This window comes from Dendrobates tinctorius, unplaced genomic scaffold (genome assembly GCF_039654945.1).
Source record: "Dendrobates tinctorius isolate UK_male_01 unplaced genomic scaffold, ASM3965494v1 ptg000022l, whole genome shotgun sequence".
Classification (NCBI taxonomy): domain Eukaryota; kingdom Metazoa; phylum Chordata; class Amphibia; order Anura; family Dendrobatidae; genus Dendrobates; species Dendrobates tinctorius.
In genome coordinates this window covers 77,184,908-77,209,645 of record NW_027361690.1, presented here as the reverse complement: position 1 = coordinate 77,209,645, position 24,738 = coordinate 77,184,908, and the positions used below count along the sequence as shown (strand labels likewise).

Below are 24,738 nucleotides of genomic sequence, written 5' to 3'. Positions count from 1 at the left end.
GAATGTGTACGCTATCCATACATGTTATCCAGGGATACGGTTCCCTTTCTAACCTTTGTGCAATCACGTGCAATCCATACTGGGCCTAACACCGTCTGAGCCTGCCTCCTGAGACATATATTTTGAATGTGTACGCTATCCATACATGTTATCCAGGGATACGGTACCCTTTCTAACCTTTGTGCAATCACGTGCAATCCATACTGGGCCTAACACCGTCTGAGCCTGCCTCATGCTGTATAGACATATATTTTGAATGTGTACGCTATCCATACATGTTATCCGGGGATACGGTACCCTTTCTAACCTTTGTGCAATCACGTGCAATCCATACTGGGCCTAACACCATCTGAGCCTGCCTCCTGAGACATATAATTTGAATGTGTACGCTATCCATACATGTTATCTGGGGATACGGTACCCTTTCTAACCTTTGTGCAATCACGTGCAATCCATACTGGGCCTAACACCGTCTGAGCCTGCCTCATGCTGTATAGACATATATTTTGAATGTGTACGCTATCCATACATGTTATCCGGTGATACGGTACCCTTTCTAACCTTTGTGCAATCACGTGCAGTCCATACTGGGCCTAACACCGTCTGAGCCTGCCTCATGCTGTATAGACATATATTTTGAATGTGTACGCTATCCATACATGTTATCCGGTGATACGGTACCCTTTGTAACCTTTGTGCAATCACGTGCAATCCATACTGGGCCTAACACCGTCTGAGCCTGCCTCCTGAGACATATATTTTGAATGTGTACGCTATCCATACATGTTATCCAGGGATACGGTACCCTTTTTAACCTTTGTGCAATCACGTGCAATCCATACTGGGCCTAACACCGTCTGAGCCTGCCTCCTGAGACATATATTTTGAATGTGTACGCTATCCATACATGTTATCTGGGGATACGGTACCCTTTCTCACCTTTGTGCAATCACGTGTAATCCATACTGGGCGTGAGAACGGCTGGCGAGCTGTTAAGCAAGCTACAGCACCTGTCCAGACAAGTACAGGGATTCCCTAGCGAGGAGACTTATTTGATTGTTTTCAATGTTGGGACAGCAATTTTTGGGGAGCACTATACTCTGGAGAATGATAGATGGGGCCCACCATACACTGGAACATTCCAAAGGTGGACATCAGACACTGGAGCAGCATTTACAGGGCCCATTATACACTAGAGCATTAGAAATGGGGCCCATTATGTTTGGAGCATTATTTGGGCCCATAAGACAGTGGAGCTTCATCCATGGGGACCAACATGTACTGTAGCATTATGTGGAGCTCATCATATACTGTTTCAAACATTATATGGGACCAATGATTCTGTATGGAGAAATAGATGGGTCTCGTCATGAGATGTAAAAAGTGAGGTATTTTTCATTGTACTATACCGCTATTTATCTGCCGTATCGGAGCATGATGAGTTGTGGTATGTGTTAAAGGGGCGCTCTTTCGCCCAGGGCACATGAAAACCTGCAGCCAGCCCTCCCCCCCCACAACTTTAGCCAAATAACCCCCATTTTTCAGTGCGTAACTTGTATTATGAAGTTAATTAAGGTTGACAAGCTTAAGTAAGAAGAATTGATGCTTTTGGCATTCAAATGCGCACTGTAGGTGTGTTTCCTGTCCTCCACTCACTGCCGACTTTTATTCCCCATTGACTTACATTGGGTTTCGTGTTTCGGGACGACCCCGACTTTTCCCTATAATCGGACGATCTTGCTCGACCCGACTTTTGGAAAAGTCGGGTTTCACGAAACGAAACGCGACCCTAAAAAACCAAAAGTCGCTCAACTCTAACTCTCATCATTCTTCTCTGCTCTCGCAGATCGCCGGCAGAGCAGGGGAGAATGATTAGAGCCGTCTTCAGCACCTGTCGCCGGGGAACAGTGCTTACTGTATTGCTTTTTCTTATTAGCGGCAGCAAGTGTCAGCTGATGAAAGCTGTAGTCCCATCAGCTGACACCAGTGACCGGAGGTAAACTTTTTACCTCCGATCACAGCTTTTTACCTGTCACTGAGGCTGCGTTCGCAGCATCTCATTCCCCAGTGGTTTTCAGCCTGGGAGGCCGCATTTTGAATACTAATTACCCCCAGACATGGATTATGGCGTGGGCCAGAATGATGGACAGGTTATAGTATAGTGTTGTGTTTTTATTTTATTTTTATTATAGGAGATTGAGGGCTTTGCTGGAATTAGGTAATGCAGTAAGTATGGTTTAATTGATAATATTAAAGAAGTCTGTGTCATTTTTTCAATTAAAGGATTTCATTCTTACTGTGTCTTTATTTAACATATAACTATATGATTAGTAATGGATAGGTGTGTTCTAGACGCCTCTCCATTACTAAGCTGTGGGCTTCATATCACCTGACAATACAAAGGTGACATCAACCCCACAAATAATAAGCCCACTTGCCACCACTACAGGGCAAGTGGGAAGAGCCAGACAAAGCATCAGAATTGGCGCATCTAATTGATGCGCATTTTCTGGACAGCTGCAGGCTGCTGTTTTTAGGCTGGGGGGCCTGGCCTATATCAATGGACCCTTACCAGCCTGCAAATACCAGCCCCCAGCTGTGAGCTTTAGCAAGGCTGGTTGTCAAAAATGGGGGTTATCCTATGCTATTAATTTTAAATTACTTAAATAATTTAAAAAACAGCATGGGAACCCCTCTAGTCTTGAAAACCAACCTTGCTGAAACTGACAATTGAGGGTTGCAGCCCACATCTGTGAGTTTTGCCTGGTTGGTTAAAGAAAATAGGGGCAGAATGATGAGAGCCATCTTCAGCACCTGCCATCGAAGAACAGCACTTACTGTAATAATAATAATAATTTTATTTCTATAGCACCAACATATTCCGCAGCACTTTACATTATAGAGGGGACTTCTACAAAAGACATTACAGCATAGCATAGCAATAAACACAAAAATCAAAACAGATACCAAGAGGAAGGCGGGCCCTGCTCGTATGCTTACAATTTATAAGGAAAAAGGGAAGACACAAAAGGTGGATGATAACAATTGCTTTTATTGTTTTTATTGTTTGGACCAACCCTAGTGTAAAAACCGGGTGTTCCTGTTGCTGCATGAACCAGTTAACAGTCTAAATATGTAACAGTACAGACACAGAGGGCTAATAAATGCAAAAAGCATGTGAGAACATGATATGAGGAACCTGGTTGTGGTAAAAAAATTTTAAATGAGCCACAGAGGGATATTTAGGTTAATGCATTGAGGCGATAGACCAGTCTGAACAAATGCGTTTTTAAGGCGTGCTTAAAACTGTGGGGATTGGGGTTAATCGTACTAGCCTGGGTAGTGCATTTCAAAGAATTGGCGCGACACGTGAAAAGTCTTGGAGATGGGAGTGGAAGGTTCTGATTAATGAGGATGTCAACCTCAAGTCATCAGCAGAATGGAGGGCATGGGTAGGGTGGTAGGCTGAGACGAGGGAGGAGATGTAGGGTGGTGCTGAGCCATGAAGGGCTTTGTGGGTGAGGGTAATAAGTTTATACTGAATTCTGGATTGCATGGGTAGCCAGTGTAAGGACTGGCACAAGGTAGAGGCATGCGTGTAACGATTGGTGAGGAATATGATCCTAGCTGCAGCATTCAGGACGGATTGGAGAAGGGAGTTTGGTAAGAGGGAGACCGATTAGTCGAGAGTTACAATAATCCAGACGAGAATGAATAAGAGAAACAGTAAGAGTTTTTGCAGAGTCAAAAGTAAGAAAATCGAATTCTAGAAATGTTTTTAAGGTGCAGATAACAAGAACAAGCCAACGATCAGATGTGGGGGCTGAATGAAAGCTCTAAATCAAGTTTGACCCCAAGACAGCGGGCATGTTGCTGGGGAGTAATGGTGGAACCACACACGGAAATGGCAATGTCGGGCATAGGTAGGTTAGTAGAGGGAGGAAACAAGAGGAGTTCAGTTTTTGACATGTTCAGTTTCAGATAGAGGGTGGACATGATGTTAGACACAGTGTTTAGACAATCGCTGGTGTTTTCCAAAAAGCAGGCGTGATATCAGGAGAAGTGTATAATTGAATGTCATCAGCATAGAGATGGTACTGGAATCCAAATCTACTGATTTCTTGACCAATAGGGGCAGTATACAAAAAGAAGAGGAGGGGGCCTAGAACTGATGCTTGAGGAACCCCAAAAGTAAGGGGAAGATGAGTGGAGGAGGAGCCAGCAAAAGATACAGTAAAGGAGCGGTCAGATAGATAGGAGGAGAACCAAGAGAGAATGGTGTCCTTGAGGCCAATGGAACGGAGCATAGTGAGGAGAAGCTGATAATCCACAGTGTTGAATGCTGCAAAGAGATTCAAGAGAATTAGTATGGAGTAGTGACCATTAGATTTAGCTGTTAGAAGATCATTAGAGACATTAGTGAGGGCAGTTTCAGTAGAGTGTAGAGAGCGGAAACTGGATTGTAGAGGGTCGAGGAGAGAGTTATCTGAGAGATAGCCGAAAAGACATGTGTATACCAGGCGTTCTAGGAGGTTAGAGAGGAAGAGAAGATTAGAGATAGGTCTATAGTTAGCACAGTTTTGGTCGAGGGAAGTTTTTTTAAGTAACGGCTGGATGACGGCATGCTTAAATGAGGAAGGAAAGATACCAGAAGAGAGTGAGAGGTTGAATATTTTTGTTAGGTGAGTGGTGACAGCAGGGGAAAGGGACTGGAGGAGATGTGATGGAATGATGTCACTGGTGCAAGTGGTAGGGCAAGAAGATACAAGGAGCCTGATTACTTCTTCTTCTGTTGCTGGTTCAAAATCAGTGAGCTAGATGCAGTGGGGCAAGGAGGACAGTGCATGGTATGAGGGGGATGGGAGATAATTTCCTGTCGGAAAAAAAAAAGTTGGGATTAGGGTTAGGGTAGGGATTAGGGTTATGGTTGTGATTAGGGTTATGGTTAAGGTATATTTCCATGTGGCGTATGTTGTAAGGATTTGCTTTGGATTGAATGCTGTGTACAGCTGCAGCGTTCCTCCTGCAGCATCCAGATTTTACAGCGTAGTGGAGGGGATTTTATGAAATCCCATCTCCACTATGCCTCCAGGGACGCAGGTGTCACACCCGAAAATTACAAACATGCGGTGTGTCTTTCTAGACCGCAGCGTGTCTATTTATCTTGTGGAGACACTCTGGCTCTGCAAGATAAATAACCCAGTCTATGGATAGGATGCGGTGATTCCGCATGTGCTTAATGAGCACATCCGGAATCACCGTGCGTACAAAAGCTGGCAGCGCATTGGGTCGAGCCGGGTATCCGCTGCATCCAAAGCGCTGCCAGCACGCACCGTAGAAACTTACCCTTAGGGTTGGGATTAGGGTTAGGGGTGTGTTGAAGTTAGGGTTGTGATTAGGGATATTGTTAGGGTTGGGATTAGAGTTAGGAGTGTGTTGAGGATAGGGATGTGATTAGGGTTATGGTTAGGATTGGGATTAGGGTTAGGGATGTGTTGGAGTTAGGGTTGTGGTTAGGGTTATGGTTAGGATTAAATTTAGGGGTGTGCTGGGGTTAGCGTTGTGATTAGAGTTATGGTTAGGGTTGGTATTGGAGTTAGGGATGTGTTGGGGTTAGGGTTGGAGTTAGAATTGAGGTGCTTCCACTGTTTAGGCACATCAGGGGGTCTCCAAACGTGACATGGTGCCACCATTGATTCCAGCCAATTTTGCGTTTAAAAAGTCAAACGGTGCTCCCTCCCTTCTGAGCTCTGCTGTGCGCCCAAACAGTGGTTTCCCCCACATATGGGGCATCAGCGTACTCAGGGCAAATTGCACAAGAACTATGGGAGACTAATTTCTCCTGTTACACTTGGGAAAATAAAAAATTGGGGGCGAAAGATCATTTTTGTGGAATTTTTTTTATTTTCACGGCTCTGTGAAGCACTTGGGGGTTTAAAGTGCTCACCACACATCTAGGTAAGCTCCTTGGTGGGTATAGTTTCCAAAATAGGGTCACTTGTGGGGGGCTTCTACTGATTAGGCACATCAAGGGCTCTCCAAACACAGCATGATGCTCACAGACCATTCCATCAAAGTCTGCATTCCAAAAGTCACTACTTCCATTTTGAGCCCCGACGTGTGCCCGAACAGTGGTTCCCCACACATATGGGGTACCAGTGTACTCAGGACAAATTGGAAAACAAGTCTTGGGGTCCAATTTCTCCTGTGACCCTTGTGAAAATAAAAAATTGTGGGCTAAAAAAATCATTTTTGTGGAAAAAAAATATGATTTTGTATTTTCACAGCTGTGCGTTATAAATTTAGAGAAGTACTTGGAGGTTCAAAGTTCTCACAACACATCTAGATAAGTTCCTTGGGGGTCTAGTTTCCAAAATGGGGTCATTTGTGGGGGATTTCTAAAGTTTAGGCACATCAGGGGCTCTGCAAATGCAACATGACGCCCGCAGACTTTTCCATCAAAGTCTGTATTCCAAAACGGCATTCCTTCCCTTCCGAGCCCTGCCATGCACCCAAACAGTGGTTCCCCCCACACATGGGGTATCGACAAACTCAGGACAAATTGCAAAACTTTTGTGGCCCAATTTCTCCTGTTATCCTTGTGAAAGTAAAAATTTGGGGGTGAAAACATCATTTTTGCGAAAGAAAAATTATTTTTCTATTTTCATGGCTGTGTTAAAAACTTCTGTGAAGCACTTGGGGGTTTAAAGTGCTCACCACACATCAAAAAAAGCTCCTTGGGGGGTCTAGTTTCCAAAATGGTGTCACTTGTGGGGGGTTTCCACTGTTTAGGCACATCACGGGCTCTCCAAAGGCAGCATGGCATCTGACCTGAATTCCAGCCAATTCTGCGTTGAAAAAGTCAAACAGCTCTCCTCCCCTTCCGAGCTCTGCCGTGCACCCAAACATAGGTTTACCCTCACATATGGGGTATCAGCATACTCAGGACAATTTGCACAACACCTTTTGGGGTCCAATTACTCTTGCTACCCTTGGTAAAATAAAAAATTGGGGTTGAAAAGATCATTTTTGTGAAAAAAAATTATGATTTTTTATTTTTACAGCTCTACGTTATAAACTTCTGTGAAGCACTTCGGGGTTAAAAGTGCTCCCCACACATCTAGATAAGTTCCTCTGAGGATCTTGTTTCCAAAATGGTGTCACTTGTGAGGGAGTCCCCTGTTTAGGTACATCAGGGGATCTCCAAATGCAACATGTTGTCTGATCTCAATTCCAGCCAATTCTGCATAGAAAAAGTCAAACGGCGCTCTTTCCCTTCCAAGCTCTGCCATGCGCTCAAACAGTGCTTTACACCCACATATATGGGAATCGGCATATTCAGGAAAAATTGCACAACAAATGTTGTGGTTCATTTTCTCTTTTAACACTTGTGAAAATAAAAAATTGGTTCTGAAGTAAATTTTTTGCAAAAAAAAGTTAAATATTAATTTTTTCTTTCCACATTGCTTCAGTTCCTGAGAAGCAAGTAAAGGGTTAATTAACTTCCTGAATGTGGTTTTAAGCACCTCGATGGGTCCAGTTTTTAGAATGGTGTCTAGAGTTGAGCGATACCGTCCGATACTTCAAAGTATCGTATCGGATGGTATCGGCCGATCTTTAAAAAAAGTATCGGTATCGCCGATTCCGATACCGGAAGTCCCATTCAAGTCTATGGGACTTCCGGTATCGGAATAAGAAAAACCCTTTCCTGCCCTTGTACAGCCTCTCTGGGGTCTGTACGGGCCTTTCGGGGGGCTGTGCCGGCCTGCCAGGGGGTCTGTGCAGGCTCCGGTGGTCTGTGCAGGCCTGCCGGTGGTCTGTGCCGGCCTGCCGGGGGGCTGTGCCGGCCTGCCGGGGGGCTGTGCCGGCCTGCCGGTGGTCTGTGCAGGCTCCGGGGGTCTGTGCAGGCATCGTCCGATGGGACTACAAGTCCCATCGGGCGATGCCTGCTACCATGACAGCGATTGACACATTAGCCAATGATGGGACAGTAGTAGTCCCATCATCCGGCTAATGTGTTAAATGTAAAAAAAAAATAAAAAATTACATGCTACATACATACAACATGCATACTACATACATGCTACATTCATACTACATACTACATACATGCTACATTCATACTACATGCAACATACATACTACATATATACTACATGCATGCTACATACATACTGCATGCTACATACATACCACATATATACTACATACATACTACATGCATGCTACATGCATGCTACATGCTACATACATAACACATATATACTACATGCATGCTACATACATACTACATGCTACATACTACATATATACTACATGCATGCTACATACTACATGCTACATACATACTACATATATACTACATGCATGCTACATACATACTGCATGCTACATGCATGCTACATACATACTACATACATACTACATGCTACATACATACTACATATATACTACATACATACTACATACATACTACATGCATGCTACATGCATGCTACATACATACCACATACATAACACATATATACTACATGCATGCTACATACATACTACATGCTACATACATACCATATACATACTACATGCATGCTACATACATACTACATGCATGCTACATATATACTACATGCATGCTACATACATACTACATGCTACATACATACTACATATATACTACATGCATGCTACATACATACTGCATGCTACATGCATGCTACATACATACTACATACATACTACATGTTACATACATACCACATATATACTACATACATACAATACATTCATACAATACATACATAGACATACAGTACATATAACATAGAGTAACATACTTACCAATACTTGTCACATTGTTCCCCGAAGCCATTGTCTTTCCGGAATAAATATTAACATAACAAACCACAAAAATACTCACCCACGATCCGAAGCAGTCCACGAGTGTGTCCCACGACGATCTTGGGTAGAGAACGGCAGCATCAGATGATGCTGCCGTTCTCTACGGGCTGCAGGAATCCAATGACGGAAGGTAGGTATCCTTCCGCACTGTATTCCTCCGCCACTTAAAAAAAAAAAAAGTCCCTAGTCTCACTTTATGCCATTGCTGTGTGGGAAATTCCCACGCAGCAATGGCATAAAGTGAGACTAGGGACTTTTTTTTTTTTAAGTGGCGGAGGAATACAGTGCGGAAGGATACCTACCTTCCGTCATTGGATTCCTGCAGCCCGTAGAGAACGGCAGCATCATCTGATGCTGCAGTTCTCTACCCAAGATCGTCGTGGGACACACTCGTGGACTGCTTCGGATCGTGGGTGAGTATTTTTGTGGTTTGTTATGTTAATATTTATTCCGGAAAGACAATGGCTTCGGGGAACAATGTGACAAGTATTGGTAAGTATGTTACTCTATGTTATATGTACTGTATGTCTATGTATGTATTGTATGTATGTAGTATATATGTGGTATGTATGTAGCATGCATGTAGTATATATGTAGCATGTATGTAGTATGTATGTGGTATGTATGTAGCATGTAGTATGTATGTAGCATGTATGTAGTATGTATGTAGCATGCATGTAGTATGTATGTAGTATGTATGTAGTATGTATGTAGCATGCAGTATGTATGTAGCATGTATGTAGTATGTATGTAGTATATATGTAGTATGTATGTAGCATGTAGTATGTATGTAGCATGCATGTAGTATATATGTAGTATGCATGTAGCATGCATGTAGTATGTATGTAGTATGTATGTAGTATGTATGTAGCATGTAGTATGTACTGTATGTAGTATATATGTAGTATGTATGTAGCATGCATGTAGTATGTATGTAGTATGTATGTAGTATGTATGTAGCATGTAGTATGTATGTAGTATATATGTAGTATGTATGTAGCATGCATGTAGTATGTATGTAGTATGTATGCAGTATGTATGTAGCATGTAGTATGTATGTAGTATATATGTAGTATGTATGTAGCATGCATGTAGTATGTATGTAGCATGTAGTATGTATGTAGCATGCATGTAGTATGTATGTAGCATGTATGTATGTAGTATATATGTAGTATGTATGTAGCATGTAGTATGTATGTAGCATGCATGTAGTATGTATGTAGTATTTTTTTTTTTTTTTTTTTTTTTTAACATTTAACACATTAGCCGGATGATGGGACTACTACTGTCCCATCATTGGCTAATGTGTCAATCACTGTCATGGTAGCAGGCATCGCCCGATGGGACTTGTAGTCCCATCGGACGATGCTTGCACAGACCCCCGGACATCAGCACAGCCCCCCGGCAGGCCGGCACAGCCCCCCGGCAGGCCGGTACAGACCCCCACAGGGTGCACAGACCACCGGCAGGCCGGCACAGCCCCCCGGCAGGCCGGCAAAGACCCCGGGCAGTCCACACAGCCCCCCGGCAGGCCGGCACAGCCCCCCGGCAGGCCGGCAGAGACCCCCGGAAGGCCCGAAATGACGGCGCATCATGATGCGCACACACCGCGCATCATGATGACGTCAGGCCGTCAATCAACTGAACTTCCGATTCCGATGCCGAATTCCGATATTGAAAAAATATCGGAAGTCGGTATCGGAATTCCGATACAGCAAGTATCGGCCGATACCCGATACTTGCGGTATCGGAATGCTCAACACTAATGGTGTCACTTTTGGGTATTTTCTGTCATATGCACCCCTCAAAGTAACTTTAAATGTGATGTGGTCCCTAAAAAAAAGGTTTTGCAAATTTTGTTGTAAAAATGAGAAATCGCTGGTCAAATTTTAATCCTTATAACTTCCTAACTAAAAAAAATTTTGTTTCCAAAATTGTGCTGATGTAAAGTATACAAGTGGGAAATGTTATTTATTAAGTAATTCGTGTGACATATCTCTCTAATTTAAGGACATAAAAATTTAATGTTTGAAAATTGCACAATTTTAAAATTTTTTGCCATATTTCCGTTTTTTTCATAAATAAGCACAAGTCATATCGAAAAAATGTTAACACTAACATGAAGTACAATATGTCATGAAAAAATATTCTTAGAATTAGCATGATCCGTTAAAGCATTCCAGATTTATAGCCTCATAAAGTGACAGTGGTCAGAATTGTAAAAATTGGCCTGGTCATTAAGCTGCAAAATGGCTCTGTCAATAAGGGGCTAACTAATGAAAAATTGGGAATCCCATAAAAAACAGGAACTGATGTAAGAAATAACTGTATAAAAATGTTTAATAGCAACATTAAAATATATATATATATATTAAATGAAGTTTAATAATGTTTACATCAATGTAAGATTTATTCATTAGGAAATAAAATCAAATATAGAGGGAAAAAGGAAATAATGAAACATTTGCTAAAATTTTAACCTGGAACTGTAAGTTTTGAATATCTTTTATTCTCAAAAGTCCATTATAAGTTATCACCGAAGGTAACTGTGCTATCATGCCCTTAACCTCTAACCCACAAGAATGTTATTATTAGGCTATGAATTTTACATCTGAAATGTCCATGATATTATACTAATAAATCATCTTCTCTTTTTTAGTACCATAAATTTGGTGGAATAACTGTGAACTGGTAAACTTTATTATTACATATATCAATATTTCTAGTGGTGCTGCAACTTGCAAATATAATTCACCTGGCAAGTAAAATTCACTATGAGAAAGGTTTACAAAACCTATTCCTTAAATTACCTAAAGGGTTTTCCCATAAAGACAAGCCTGCCCATATGCCCTTAGAGCATCTGGTATCATTAATAAAGTCTTAAGAGGAGATCACCCTCAATCATAACTGAGAGTTGTGTACTAACATTATTTAGAAGCCTATTGTCTACCATTCCAATGTCAGCTCTGTGTCTCACGGCAAGTCAGGTGACATTACTATGACACAAGACCATTGCAACTAATAATCTGATGTTGATTGCCTGCAGCCTATTGTTACGACTGTGACCACGTTAGCAGCGGCCGAACCGGCGCCTCCACGTCGACCAACCACGCCGAAGTGGTGCAAGCATCCCAGGTGGGGATAGAATGTGGACCCACTCGACCACAGAGGGGGACCCGGGCCTACTCGGAATAGGGAAGGGTAGCGACTGAGGTCTGTGGCAGCTGAGCATGTGGACGAGGTAGCAGAACGACAGGACACCGCACAACTTCAGGTATAGAAATAAAGTTTACTAGAAGACAAAACAAAGTACAAGCACGAAACATAACTATGCCAGGCTTCCAATTCCGCACATGAGGGAGTGGTACATGTCTCAGGATAACAGACGAAGGGAGGAGGACATCACGGGTTGATGCAGTCCAGGGTTGTCTGGCATGGGCATACTAGGGCGGCCTCTCTCTCAGGCCTCAGGCGTAACACAGGCTCAGCAGGAGAACATCAGACACCGACCTCAGACAGACTTCAGACGATGGCAGGAGTCATCACGGGTTGATGCAGTCCAGGGTCATCTGGCACGGGCATACTAGGATGGCCTCTCTCTCAGGCCTCAGGCGTAGCACAGGCTCAGCAGGAGAACATCAGACACCAATCCCAGAAGGATGTCGTCACCTGGTGGACCTCAGGGAACTGGCGAAACATTGGGGCACAGGCAGGACATCAAGAACACGGACTGGACATCAGGAACATGGACTGGACACCAGGAACACGGACTGGACACCAGGACATTGGGTCTCAGGCAGGACATCAGGTCTCAGCCAGGACATCAGGACTCGGATCTCAGATAGAACATCAGCACCCTGGCATTGGACTCCGGACATCTGGCAACGATTGACAGGCTTCGGACATCAGGCTGCGGACATCAGCTCCGGACATTAGGCCGCGGTCATCAGGCTCCGCACCTCTAGCAGCGATCGGCAAGCTCCGGACATCGGGCTGGGAAGCATAGGATCAAGAAATCTGGAGGAGGACATCAGCCACAGCACATCTGGAAGAAGTCGTCAGACACTGGACATCAGGCCGTGGTCATCAGGCTCCGGACGAGAGGCCATGGACATCAGGCTCCAGACATCTGGCAGCGACCTAAAAAGGAACCCAAGCGGTCTGGTGCAAGCCTGGCCAGGTTGGACTGGAACCGGCCGGGGATTGCACCGAATAGCAAGCTGAGCACAGAGTAGGAGAAATTCAGCGGGTAGACCAGGCTCCCATTTGCAAGATGAGCCCAGGTTAGATCATCACAGAAAGTCAGGTAGCAAAGAGTCACAGTCACTGGGCACAGGGTTCAAGACACAGAAGGACCTCAGGAACATCACACAGAGGACACAGTTCAGGCAGGGTCAGGTACAGGAGCAGCTCCAGTATCCAGGATTCAGGGAACAAGACACAACATGGACGGGCCTGTGTGGAGAAATGGGGTCAGTGGGTGCTCTCCTCCGCTGGCCTGGCTGCCTTTAGAATGACTGCATGGACCAGGGCTCATACCGCTGAACGCCCGCTCTATCTCCCCGTAGGCAACATACTACACAGACAATGCAGGGTTAAGGCCCCATCACACTAAGTGAGATCACTAGCGATATCGCTTAAGCCTCACCGATTTTGTGACGCAGCAGCGATATTGCTAGCGATATCGCTATATGTGACACTTACCTCCCACCGGCTCCCCCCGCTGTCTATCGCTGATCTCGCAAGAACATCCTGGGCCATTTTTCATCGGCGGCTTCCTGCTGGGCTTCCTGCTGACGCGTGGACACGGGTGGGAGGACGTCTTCATCGCCACGTCTGACAGGTAAGTAACGACCGCCGACCGCTGCTACGTCGCTGGCAAGATCTGCCTGTTTGGCAGCTCACTAGTACCCATTTAGCGATGCACCAGCGATCCTGACCGGGTCGTATCATGGTCGGGATCGCTGGTGCATCGCTAAATGTGACGGGACCCTTAGGGTAAAACAGTGTGACAATACTTTATTGAACCACAACACCCAGTAGCAAACAGAACAATTCCAGCAATTTCCCCAAGATGGTGCACATTACAAGGTCTCTTCCCTCCGCTGACTCACCGAGATGCTAGTGGATGTTATGTTAGGAGCTCCCAGGGTCGCTATTCCACTTGTGATAACACACAGAGAGGAGGTCACGACAAGCGTAGGGAGATAATCGAGAGCAGTCCTGTGTTCTTTCTGCCGGGTCTGACATACCCTCAGTTGGGATCCTGAACAGTTTCTTGTCCGTTAAGTGTTTAGCAGAATCTCCGACTAGTAGCTCTATGTGATGATATGAGACACCGTCTTTGTCTCAGGATCTTTTATACCCTAGGCAGGTAAACTATTTTAAGAATTACCCAGTATCCTTCAGTACACCCTCACAGCCTTCCCTAGCTACATTCAAGTCAACAAACTGATTCAAGAATATAAACAAACATCAGATAAGCACACACTATGTTACATGGTATATCATTGTGCAAATCAGCCTTCTTGATCCACCAGAATCCACACTTAAATCCACAAGCCAAATATACAGACAAAAAGTCAATTCTTCCAGGCCTGGTAAAACATAGTCGTCTGGGCAATTAAGATATACTCTGGTTTCTTCACATTGCTCCCCCATCTTAATTAACCAGACATGATAGGCTTCCGGTCATCCTTCTCTACTTGTCAGGACAGTCCATTAGCATGTCTTTAAACAGAGACACGAATGTAAGAGGTCTCACCTTTATGAGAACAAAACTTTGTATCATCCAGTTTCCTCAAAGCATATTCCATGTCGTCCTTGCGAACAAACTCTACAATCCCTGTGCCATCCTTGTGCACATCAGCATAGCAGACATCTCCAGCTTTTCTCATATGATCTTTTAGATCCTGCCAACTTCCCGAGAGGGGAAGCTCTGAGACGAGGACTCTGTATTCAGTTCGCTGAGAAAGTAACCCGTTCCTCCAGCAGAGTCCTCCATAACCTCCCCCTGGTCTCCTGCATGACCTGGCAAACTCCACACGTAAACAAGAACAATACTTGTATCCATTGCTTCCACTCACAGCATTTTCCGCCTCCTGTGAATCCTGGATGGTGATGAAGGTGAATGATGGGGCCCTGCCTCCCCCATGATTCTTCAGCTTGATGGAACGGATCCTCCCATACTGATGGAACAACTCCTCCAGCTACTTCTCTTGTATATTGGCCGGTAAATTGCCCACAAAAATACGCACATTTCGCAAGCGCTGACCCCCAGTCCTGAGAAGGCCCTTTGGCAGTCTGGTAAATGGAGTTCTGGTGGTACAATATTTGGGCTGGTTAGGTTGATGGAAGACCCAGTGTTCCGAGGTCCCTGGGCCTCAATATCACTGACCTTGACTGGCTGACAGTGGCTATGGAGGTTGGCTGGTGTAGAGTGGTCAACCTGCCATTTAGTGTGAACAGGGTATATCACTTCATCCTTTGTTGGTGTTTCCCAGGGGTAGTGACCCTCAGACCCTGGTGGCTTGTCTTGACAGACATTGACTGGATTTGCCAGCAGAGGGGCTCCAGGCATGGGGCCCTGGCCTTGGAAGCAATCTTTGGCAATGTGTCCAAGGCGCCTGCATGTATAGCAGCACCGTGGGTTGGGCAACTCACGGGTGCTGCTGGTAACCCCTTGGCCTGATGGTCGGTGAAATCCTTGGTTGTAGGGTCTTCTTGGATCGATGGGCATATCGTTTCTCCAGCGGGGTACGTTGGCTGTAAACTCGTCAGCCCATCGGGCTGCTTGCTCTGGGGTGTCGGGATTCCAGTCGGCTACCCACTCTCGATTTCTGGGGCCATCTTCTCCATAAGTTGCTCAAGCACGATCACATCCCGAAGGGCAGCCCTACCGTCTAGCCAGCGGTTGCAGTGTCTCCGGAGTTGACTGACAAATTCTACATAGGACACCCCCTGGCAAGACAATGTCCGAAACTTCGTGCGATATCACTCGGGTGTAATGGTAAAAAGTGCCAGCAGGGTGTCCTTAATAGTTTCATAATCCTGGCAGTATTGAGACACCAGTCAAACTAGTCCACAGGTATTTAGCCCAATCAGCTATGGGCACCTGGTGCATCAGCATTAGTTTCTCAAAATCTTGCAGATGTTCATCGACTTCGGTGTTTGACTCAATAAACACTGGCACATCTCTGTAGCGGGAGCTGTATTCTTTGTTGGGGAAGTACCATGGGGGTAGAGTTCAATGCTGGCTGTAGGGGTACTGGAACTCCAAGACTGATTCCATAACACAAGCTCTTTCACCGATTGAGGCTCCTGGTCCCAATGCAATCAACAACTCCTGGATTCGGGCTGCAGGTGACTGGGTAGATTCCAGACTGGCACAGGGTCTTGGTTCTGACAATTCCTCTGAGTCCATCTCAGCAGAGTTTTCATCCTCCACAACGTTCTGGGTATGCCAACGAACTAATTCTTGGATCAAATCCGAATGATTGTCCGTGGTCCGGTATTCAATACGTAGTAGCTGGCACAGCTCCTGTAGTTGTCGTTTTTTGTTACGGCTATACAACCACTCCGGTCCTGTACCCAAGGCCGAGTTGGTGGGGTTGGACATGGTGCAGTCTGAAACCTACTGTGTATGCTTGGTCTGTCTGTATGCCTCCTTGGTTGTGAAGCCCTGGACGGTGTCTACGAACACGAGTCCCCTGCAGCTCCCCCGGTTCCGCCGGGCTGAGTAGTATCCCACCGCTGCCACCAAGTGTGGAGAAACAGGGTCAGTGGGTGCTCTCGTCTGCTGGCCCAGCTGCCTTTAGAATGACTGCATGGACCAGAGCTCATACCACTGAACGCCCACTCTATCTCCCCGTGTGCAACTTACTACACAGACAACGCAGGGTTAGGGTAAAACAGTGTGGCAATACTTTATTGAACCACAACACCCAGTAGCAAACAGAACAATTCCAGCAATTTCCCCAAGATGGTGCACATTACAAGGTCTCTCTCCTCCCATGACTCACAGAGATGCTAGTGGATGTTATGTTCAGAGCTCCCAGGGTCGCTATTCCACCTGTGATAACACACAGAGAGGAGGTCACGACAAGCGTAGGGAGATAACCGTGAGCAGTCCTGTGTTCTTTCTGCCGGGTCTGACATACCCTCAGCTGGGATCCTGAACAGTTTCTTGTCCGTTAAGTGTTTAGCAGAATGTCCAGCTAGTAGCTCTATGTGATGATATGAGAAACCGTCTTTCTGTCTCAGGGTCTTTTATACCCAAGGCAGGTAAGCTATTTTTAGAATTACCCAGTGTCCTTCAGTATACCCTCACAGCCTTCCCTATCTACAGTCAAGTCAACAAACTGATTCCAGAATATACACAAACATCAGATAAGCACACACTATGTTACATGGTATATCATTGTGCAAGTCAGCCTTCCTGACGCACCAGAATCCACACTTAAATCCACAAGCCAAATATACAGACAAAAAGTCAATTCCTCCAGGCCTGGAAAAGCATAGCCGTCTGGGCAATTAAGATATACTCTGGTTTCTTCACAGCCTGGGTATGCAGCCTCCAGGAAAGGCAGTCTGGGTATTACGCCCCCAGAGCAGGTGAAGAAACAAGACACAATTCAGACAGGGTCAGGTACAGGAGCAGAACCAGGATCCAGGATTCAGGAAACAAGACTAGAGATGAGCGACTTTGCCTTTTTTCAGGTCGAGTCGGGTTTCATGAATCCCGACTTTCTCAAAAGTCGCGTCGAACGAAATCGGCCGATTATCATGAAAAATCGAAGGCCGACTGAAACACGAAACCCAATGCAAGTCAATGGGGAACCAAGGTTGGCAGGGAGTGGAGGACAGGAAACACACCTACAGTGCCCATTTTAATGCCAAAAACATCAATTCTTATTACTTAAACTTGTCAACCTTAATTTACTTTATAATAATAGTTAGGCATTGAAAACTGGGGGTTATTTGGCTAAAGTTGTGGGGGGGTAGGGCTGGCTCCAGATTTTCGTGGGCCCTGGGCCAAAGAGTGTCACTGGGCTCTTTTAACACATTCTTTTTGGTTCTTCGAACACGAGGCAAGTTCGTCGAATGTTTGTCGAACGTTCGACAAACAACGTCGAACACCATTGAAAACAATGGCAGGCAAACACAAGCACATACAAACACATAGAAAACAATTACAAAACACCTTAAAAAGTGTCCCAAAGCAGACAAAATGCTCAGAATACAAAAATAACATATGGAAAACGGCAACTACATATAGAAAAGAGGTGGTGGAGTAAAAGGAGGAGGAGACACAGATATAGGCATTTCATGCCCTTATGAAGTCAAGAAAGGCTGGAATAAAAATGTAAAATACCAAAAAAACAGTAAAAATCAGAAATCGAAGATGATCATATACCGTCGGACTTCCCACCATAAATTAGGCCAACTGCTGATCGGGCAGCGTTATTCCCACGAACCTCCGAACAACGTCCATGAAGGCAAAGTTTTTGGTTTCCGGGGGCAGTATGGTTGCAAAGCTGAACCTTAAAGGAATATCCAGAAGGGTCCCAACAGGAGTGGAGCCTGCGGCTTAATTCGACTCCACCCAGGAAACCTCAACCATGCCAGCTACAGAAAAGATTGACAGATTGCAAGCTTTGTTGATTCTGTGGGTGGTGGTGGATGTCCGTTTTTAGTTGTGCTAGCGATTTGTCAGCTTAATTCTATTAACGAACGAGACTCCGGCATGCCCGTGCGGTACACGTCAAGCTTACTAGAGGGACATGCGAAGCTCTGGCACGCGAGATCGAGCAATAACAGGTCTGCACTGAAAGGTCCAGCGTGTGTCGCTTACAAGTGCATAAAAACCGGCTGAACCCCGTTAGTGATGGGGATCTGAGATTACAATTCTTCCCCGCGAACGAGGATTTCCCAGTAAGTGCAGGTCAACCGGAATTCCGGAATTAGGCCTAACCAGCATTCCAGAAAAAATGAAAAAATTAAGTGTCCAAACCACAGGTGCTGTAGCTTGCTTAACAGCTGGGCTCCTATGCTAAGTAGCATGCAGTTCTTACATAAACAGGCGGCATAGCTTGATTCACTGGTGGGCACCTCTGTTGAGTAGCAGACAGTTCTACAAGGCCCAAAAGGATTTTCTGAAAAGATGCGTTAAAAAAATAATTAGAAACACACACGGTGTAGCTCCTTGACAGGTGTACTACACCGCTTGCTACCACACATCGCTACTATGCCATGAAACAGTCTATTAACATTGAAAACCATTATTAATGTGAAAATAAAGTTACGCTTTTGGTGAACGAACCGTTCTCGAATGGAACCTCGAACAGCCTAATTTTAAGCAAAGTGTTCGAGTTCGATGAACGGCTCGAACACAGCCCAAAACAGCTGGAATTTCAACTTGGCGAACAGGTCGACTCGAACACCACTCATCTCTAATCAGGAGGCAGACTCAGACTTTCTCAGGCCCAGTATGGATTTGACAAGATTGTAGAAAGCTGAGAAAGGGTACAGTATCACCCGATAACAGGTATATATGTAGCATAGTTTACACATGAAAAACCTATGTCCATATATCAGGAGGCAGACTCAGAGGGTCTCAGGCCCAGTATGGATTGGACGTGATTGTACAAAGTTGAGAAAGGGTACAGTATCACCGGATAACAGGTATATATAGCATAGTTTAAGCATTAAAAACCTATGTCTATATATCAGGAGGCAGACTCAGAGGGTCTCAGGCCCAGTATGGATTCAACGTGATTGTAGAAAGTTGAGAAAGGGTACAGTATCAATAGATAGCAGGTATATGTAGAATAGTTTAAACATTAAAAATCTGAGTGTATATTTCCGGAGTCCGACAAAGACACTCACAGCCTCAGTATGGATTAGACAAGAATCTAAAAAGTAGAAAAAGGGTTATGTATTCGAAGCGTACACCAGTATACACTGTTGGGGTATTTTTAAATCTTCATATATACACTCACTGGCCACTTTATTAGGTACACCATGCTTGTAAGGGGTTGGACCCCCTTTTGCCTTCAGAACTGCCTCAATTCTTCGTGGCAGAGATTCAACAAGGTGCTGGAAGCATTCCTCAGAGATTTTGGACCATATTGACATGATGGCATCACACAGTTGGCGCAGATTTGTCGGCTGCACATCCCTGATGCGAATCTCCCGTTCCACCACATCCCAAAGATGCTCTATTGGATTGAGATCTGGTGACTGAGGAGGCCATTTGAGTACAGTAAACTCATTGTCATGTTCAAGAAACCAATCTGAGATGATTCGAGCTTTATGACATGGCGCATTATCCTGCTGAAAGTAGCCATCAGATGTTGGGTACATTGTGGTCATAAAGGGATGGACATGGTCAGCAACAATACTCAGGTAGGCTGTGGCGTTGCAACGATGCTCAATTGGTACCAAGGGGCCCAAAGAGTGCCCAGAAAAAATTCCCCACACCATGACACCACCACCACCAGCCTGAACCGTTGATACAAGGCAGGATGGATCCATGCTTTCATGTTGTTTACGCCAAATTCTGACCCTACCATCCAAATGTCGCAGCAGAAATCGAGACTCATCAGACCAGGCAACGTTTTTCCAATCTTCTACTGTCCAATTTCGATGAGCTTGTGCAAATTGTAGCCTCAGTTTCCTGTTCTTAGCTGAGAGGAGTGGTACCCAGTGTGGTCTTCTGCTGCTGTAGCCCATCTGCCTCAAAGCTCGACGCACTGTGCGTTCAGAGATGCTCTTCTGCCTACCTTGGTTGTAACGGGTGGCAATTTGAGTCACTGTTGCCTTTCTATCAGCTCGAACCAGTCTGCCCATTCTCCTCTGACCTCTGGCATCAACATGGCATTTCCGGCCACAGAACTGCCGCTCACTGGATTTTTTTTCTTTTTCGGACCATTCTCTGTAAACCCTAGAGATGGTTGTGCGTGAAAATCCCAGTAGATCAGCAGTTTCTGAAATTCTCAGACCAGCCCTTCTGGCACCAACAATCATGCCACGTTCAAAGGCACTCAAATCACCTTTCTTCCCCATACTGATGCTCGGTTTGAACTGCAGGAGATTGTCTTGACCATGTCTACATGCCTAAATGCACTGAGTTGCCGCCATGTGATTGGCTGATTAGAAATTAAGTCTTAACACACAGTTGGACAGGTGTACCTAATAAAGTGGCCAGTGAGTGTATTTCTGTCTCAGTAAGACAGTGCAAACTCTCCGCAAGAGGAAACGAGATGGATACAAGTACAGATGGAAAGTCGACTGATTGCAGAAATTTTAGAATTAAAAATCACGGTAAAAACTCCCGGGAGAATTCTCAGAGGCGATGCTGACCCTGAATTACTTTGTCTGTGGAGACAGCGAAAACAGTTCTTGTGAAGAAAGGTTTGCTGTATCGCAGTACCGTGGAACTCATCTCCATCAAATTGTGATCACAGGGACAGATGTAGACATTGTCCTTACTGCCTATCATGATCTGTCAGGTAACTTTGGAGTGCAAAAGACACAAGCCACAGGCCGTAGGCGATTCTATTGGATTGGCATGAGAGGACACATTTAAACATGTGGGCAGGAATGTCACACGTCTGTGAGTCGGAAAACCGTGAAAGCTGATGATAAACCACCACTGCATCTCATTGTGAGTCGACGTCCATAACAAATGGAAGCCATTGATCATCTGAAGATAGAGCCCAGCAGGACAGGGCATAGCTACGTCTTAACCATCATCTATCATTTCACCAAATTTGTATTGGCAGCCCCGGGGAAGTATTTAACAGGCCAGACTACACAGTGGTGGAGCAGGGAGAGGTAAGTATTGCAAGTGCTGGTGCCCTGAGCAAGCAGGAGGGGCCCACTCGTGGGTGGCAGTACTGGCATAGGGCCCCTCATAGTACGCCGGTGTGTCTGATGGTGGGTGTTCACACCCACCATCAGAGACACTTGATTCTACTATGAGGGACCTTGTGCCAGTGCCGTTGCCAAAGAGTGTGCCCATCCACCTGTCCAGGGCAACGGCACTCGCATGGGTGCATGCGCCAGGTGGTAACCCCAGCCCTGTGGGGGGAGGCAGCCCAGTTAGGGAGGTGGGAAAAATGGCATATGTTGATGTTGGACATTCAGCAGCTGCAAATGGAGTAATTGGAGAAGTACGCGGAAGAGGAGGACAAAAGCATGCCATTTTTTCTGGCAACCTATGTGTCAGCAGGGGAGGGTGGGACAAAATCCTTTGAAACCCATGCATGGTTCATTTTAATGAAGGTTAGATCATCAACATTTTGGGTCGACAGACGGGTCCTTTTTTCTGTCAGGATTGATCCAACAGCACTGAAGACTTGTTCAGATAACACACTAGCAGCAGGGCAAGCGAGCTCCTGTAAGGCATATTGTGCCAATTCAGGCCAGGTGTCAAGTTTACTGGCCCAATAGTCAAAGGGGAATGACCGGTGAGGGAGAACATCAATATGGGACGAGAAGTAGTTTGCTACCATAGTTGACAACTGCTGTCTCCTGTCACTTTCGATCGATGCAGTATTACCAGTCGTGTGAGCGGTACTTGAAAAATCAGTCCACAACATGGTCATGAAACCCCTGTGTCCAACGCCACTTCGGCTGTGTGCACCACGAACACCTCTTCCATGTTGCCCTCTATGGCTCGCTGGAAAAACATCACCGCCACTGTGTGCTGGGAATGCCTCAAACAAACGGTTTACCAGAGTTGCTTGTTTGTTAGCCAATATTAGCTCTAGATTCTCCTGTGGCATGAGGTTTTGGAATTTGCCTTTATAGTGTGGATCCAGGATACTGGCCAACCAGTAGTCATCATCGTTCATCATTTTGGCAATGCGGGGGTCTCTTTTTAGGATCTGCAAGGCATAATCAGACATGTGGGCCAATGTTCCAGGTGTCAATGATGCACTGCGAGCGCTGGGTGGAGGAGCACTTTCTGGCAAATCAACATCCTTCCAGTCACGCAGAAACCCTGTACCTGACTTTGCCACGCCAACATTTTTTCTTGCCCCCTGAGAAGCATCCTCCTCCCCCAAAATAATCATCCCCATCATCCTCCTCCTCCTCTTCCTCTTCTTCCTCCACCTCGTCCACGAGACTTCCCTGGGCAGACAATGGCTGACTGTCATCAAGGCTTCCCTCCTCCTCTTCCTCCTCGGCTGCAGATGCCTCCTCCTTAATGTGTGTCAAAGTTTGCATGAGCAGACGCATAACTGGGATGCTCATGCTTATGATGGCGTCGTCTGCGCTTACCAGCCGTGTGCATTCCTCAAAACACTGAAGGACTTTACAGAGGTCTTTCAGCTTCGACCACTGCACACCAGACAACTCCATGTCTGCCTGCAAATTGCCTGCCCGTGTATCCTCCCACAAATGAATTACAGCCTGCCTCTGTTCGCACAACCTCTGAACCATGTGCAGGGTGGATTTCCACCTTGCTGCAATGTCGATAATTAGGCGGTGCTTGGGAAGGTGGAGCAATCGCTGCAGCTTCTGCATACGACTGGAGTGTACGGGCGACCGGCGGATGTGCGAGCAGTCTTCGCACCTTATGGGGCAGGGGTGTTAACTCCGGATAATTATTGAGGAAGCACTGCACCACCAGGTTCAAGGTGTGATCCAGGCAAGGTATGTGTCTGAGTTTTGAAAGGGCTATGGCTGCCACAAAATTCCGGCCGTTATCACTAACTACCTTGCCTGCCTCAAGATGTAACCAGGAGGTTAGCGTGCACTCAAGTCCAATAGCGAGGTGCAGGTGTAATGGACCAGTAGGTCCTATTACCAAAGTAGACTGCCCAGCCATGACTCAGTTTGTCACTGCAAGTAGTCGGCCAGTACCTCCTCGGTATGTCTGTTGTTGCCCAAACACAGCCTGCTGACGCTTACCACTAGCTGTCCGATAGTGGGATGTTGTGAGTTCATTTTCCCCTTCACTACTGAGGCCCGAGGAACTCCCTCTTCTGGTAAAGAAAGGTAGTGAGCCTGATTATCAAACACTTGAGTCTGATGATGATGACTGGCTGAGTGGCGTTTCTGACTGGATATAAGGCTGCCGACGCCCTTCTGCCCTGCGGGTGATTTCTCTGTGGGATCCTTGGAGACCAGTCTGAATTCCTGCTCCTCTAAAGCTAAGTTTTCTGCTCGGCCTTTTGCATTTGTGCTTAGACTTTGTTTTGCTTTGTTTTTCTGGATTTCTGCCATTCCCTGCTGGGGTGTGCTGAATTCCTTTAGCTCTGTCTTCTGAAAATACCTGAGTGCTGATTTAGTTTTTGAAGCCTAGCTGCTTCAGGGTCTTTTTCATATCAGCTTGTTGGCTTATGTCTTTGATAGGGTTTTGGCAGATTGCAGACAGCAACCTTCCTTTCCTGTTCTGTTTAGCTAGCTTGGGCCCCATCGTTTGCTCAGTCTATCTTTCTATCTGTGTGAGTGTTTTTTCATCTTGCTTCACCGTCATTATATGTTGGGGGCTGCCTTTTACTTTGGGGTCTGCTCTGGGGCAATTTAGATTTCCTTTTCTGTCTTTAGGCTATTTAGTGCTCCGGCTGTGATCGAGGGGTCTAGGGCATCGTAGGAACCCCCCACGGCTACTGCTAGTTGTGTTGATAGGTTCAGGGGTCTGCAATCTGATAGTTGCCAACTTATCTGGTTTTCTGGACGTAGCTTCTATTTTTGTGTCTGCCTCCTACGGTGACTCGATCATAACAGAATCACCCGCCATACCGCAGATCCTAGGGTACTCAATAGCAGGAAAGAATTGTAAAAAAAAAAAAAAGTGTGTATATTTTTTCCTCTATATCTCTGAGG

General features: G+C 45.6%; 1 pseudogene; it reads right to left on the bottom strand.

Annotated features, from left to right (window-relative positions):
• Positions 1-14,630: 14,630 nt before the first annotated feature.
• LOC141084427 (serine/arginine-rich splicing factor 9 pseudogene) lies at positions 14,631-16,516 on the bottom strand (annotated as a pseudogene).
• Between the last annotated feature and the right edge of the window lie 8,222 nt (positions 16,517-24,738).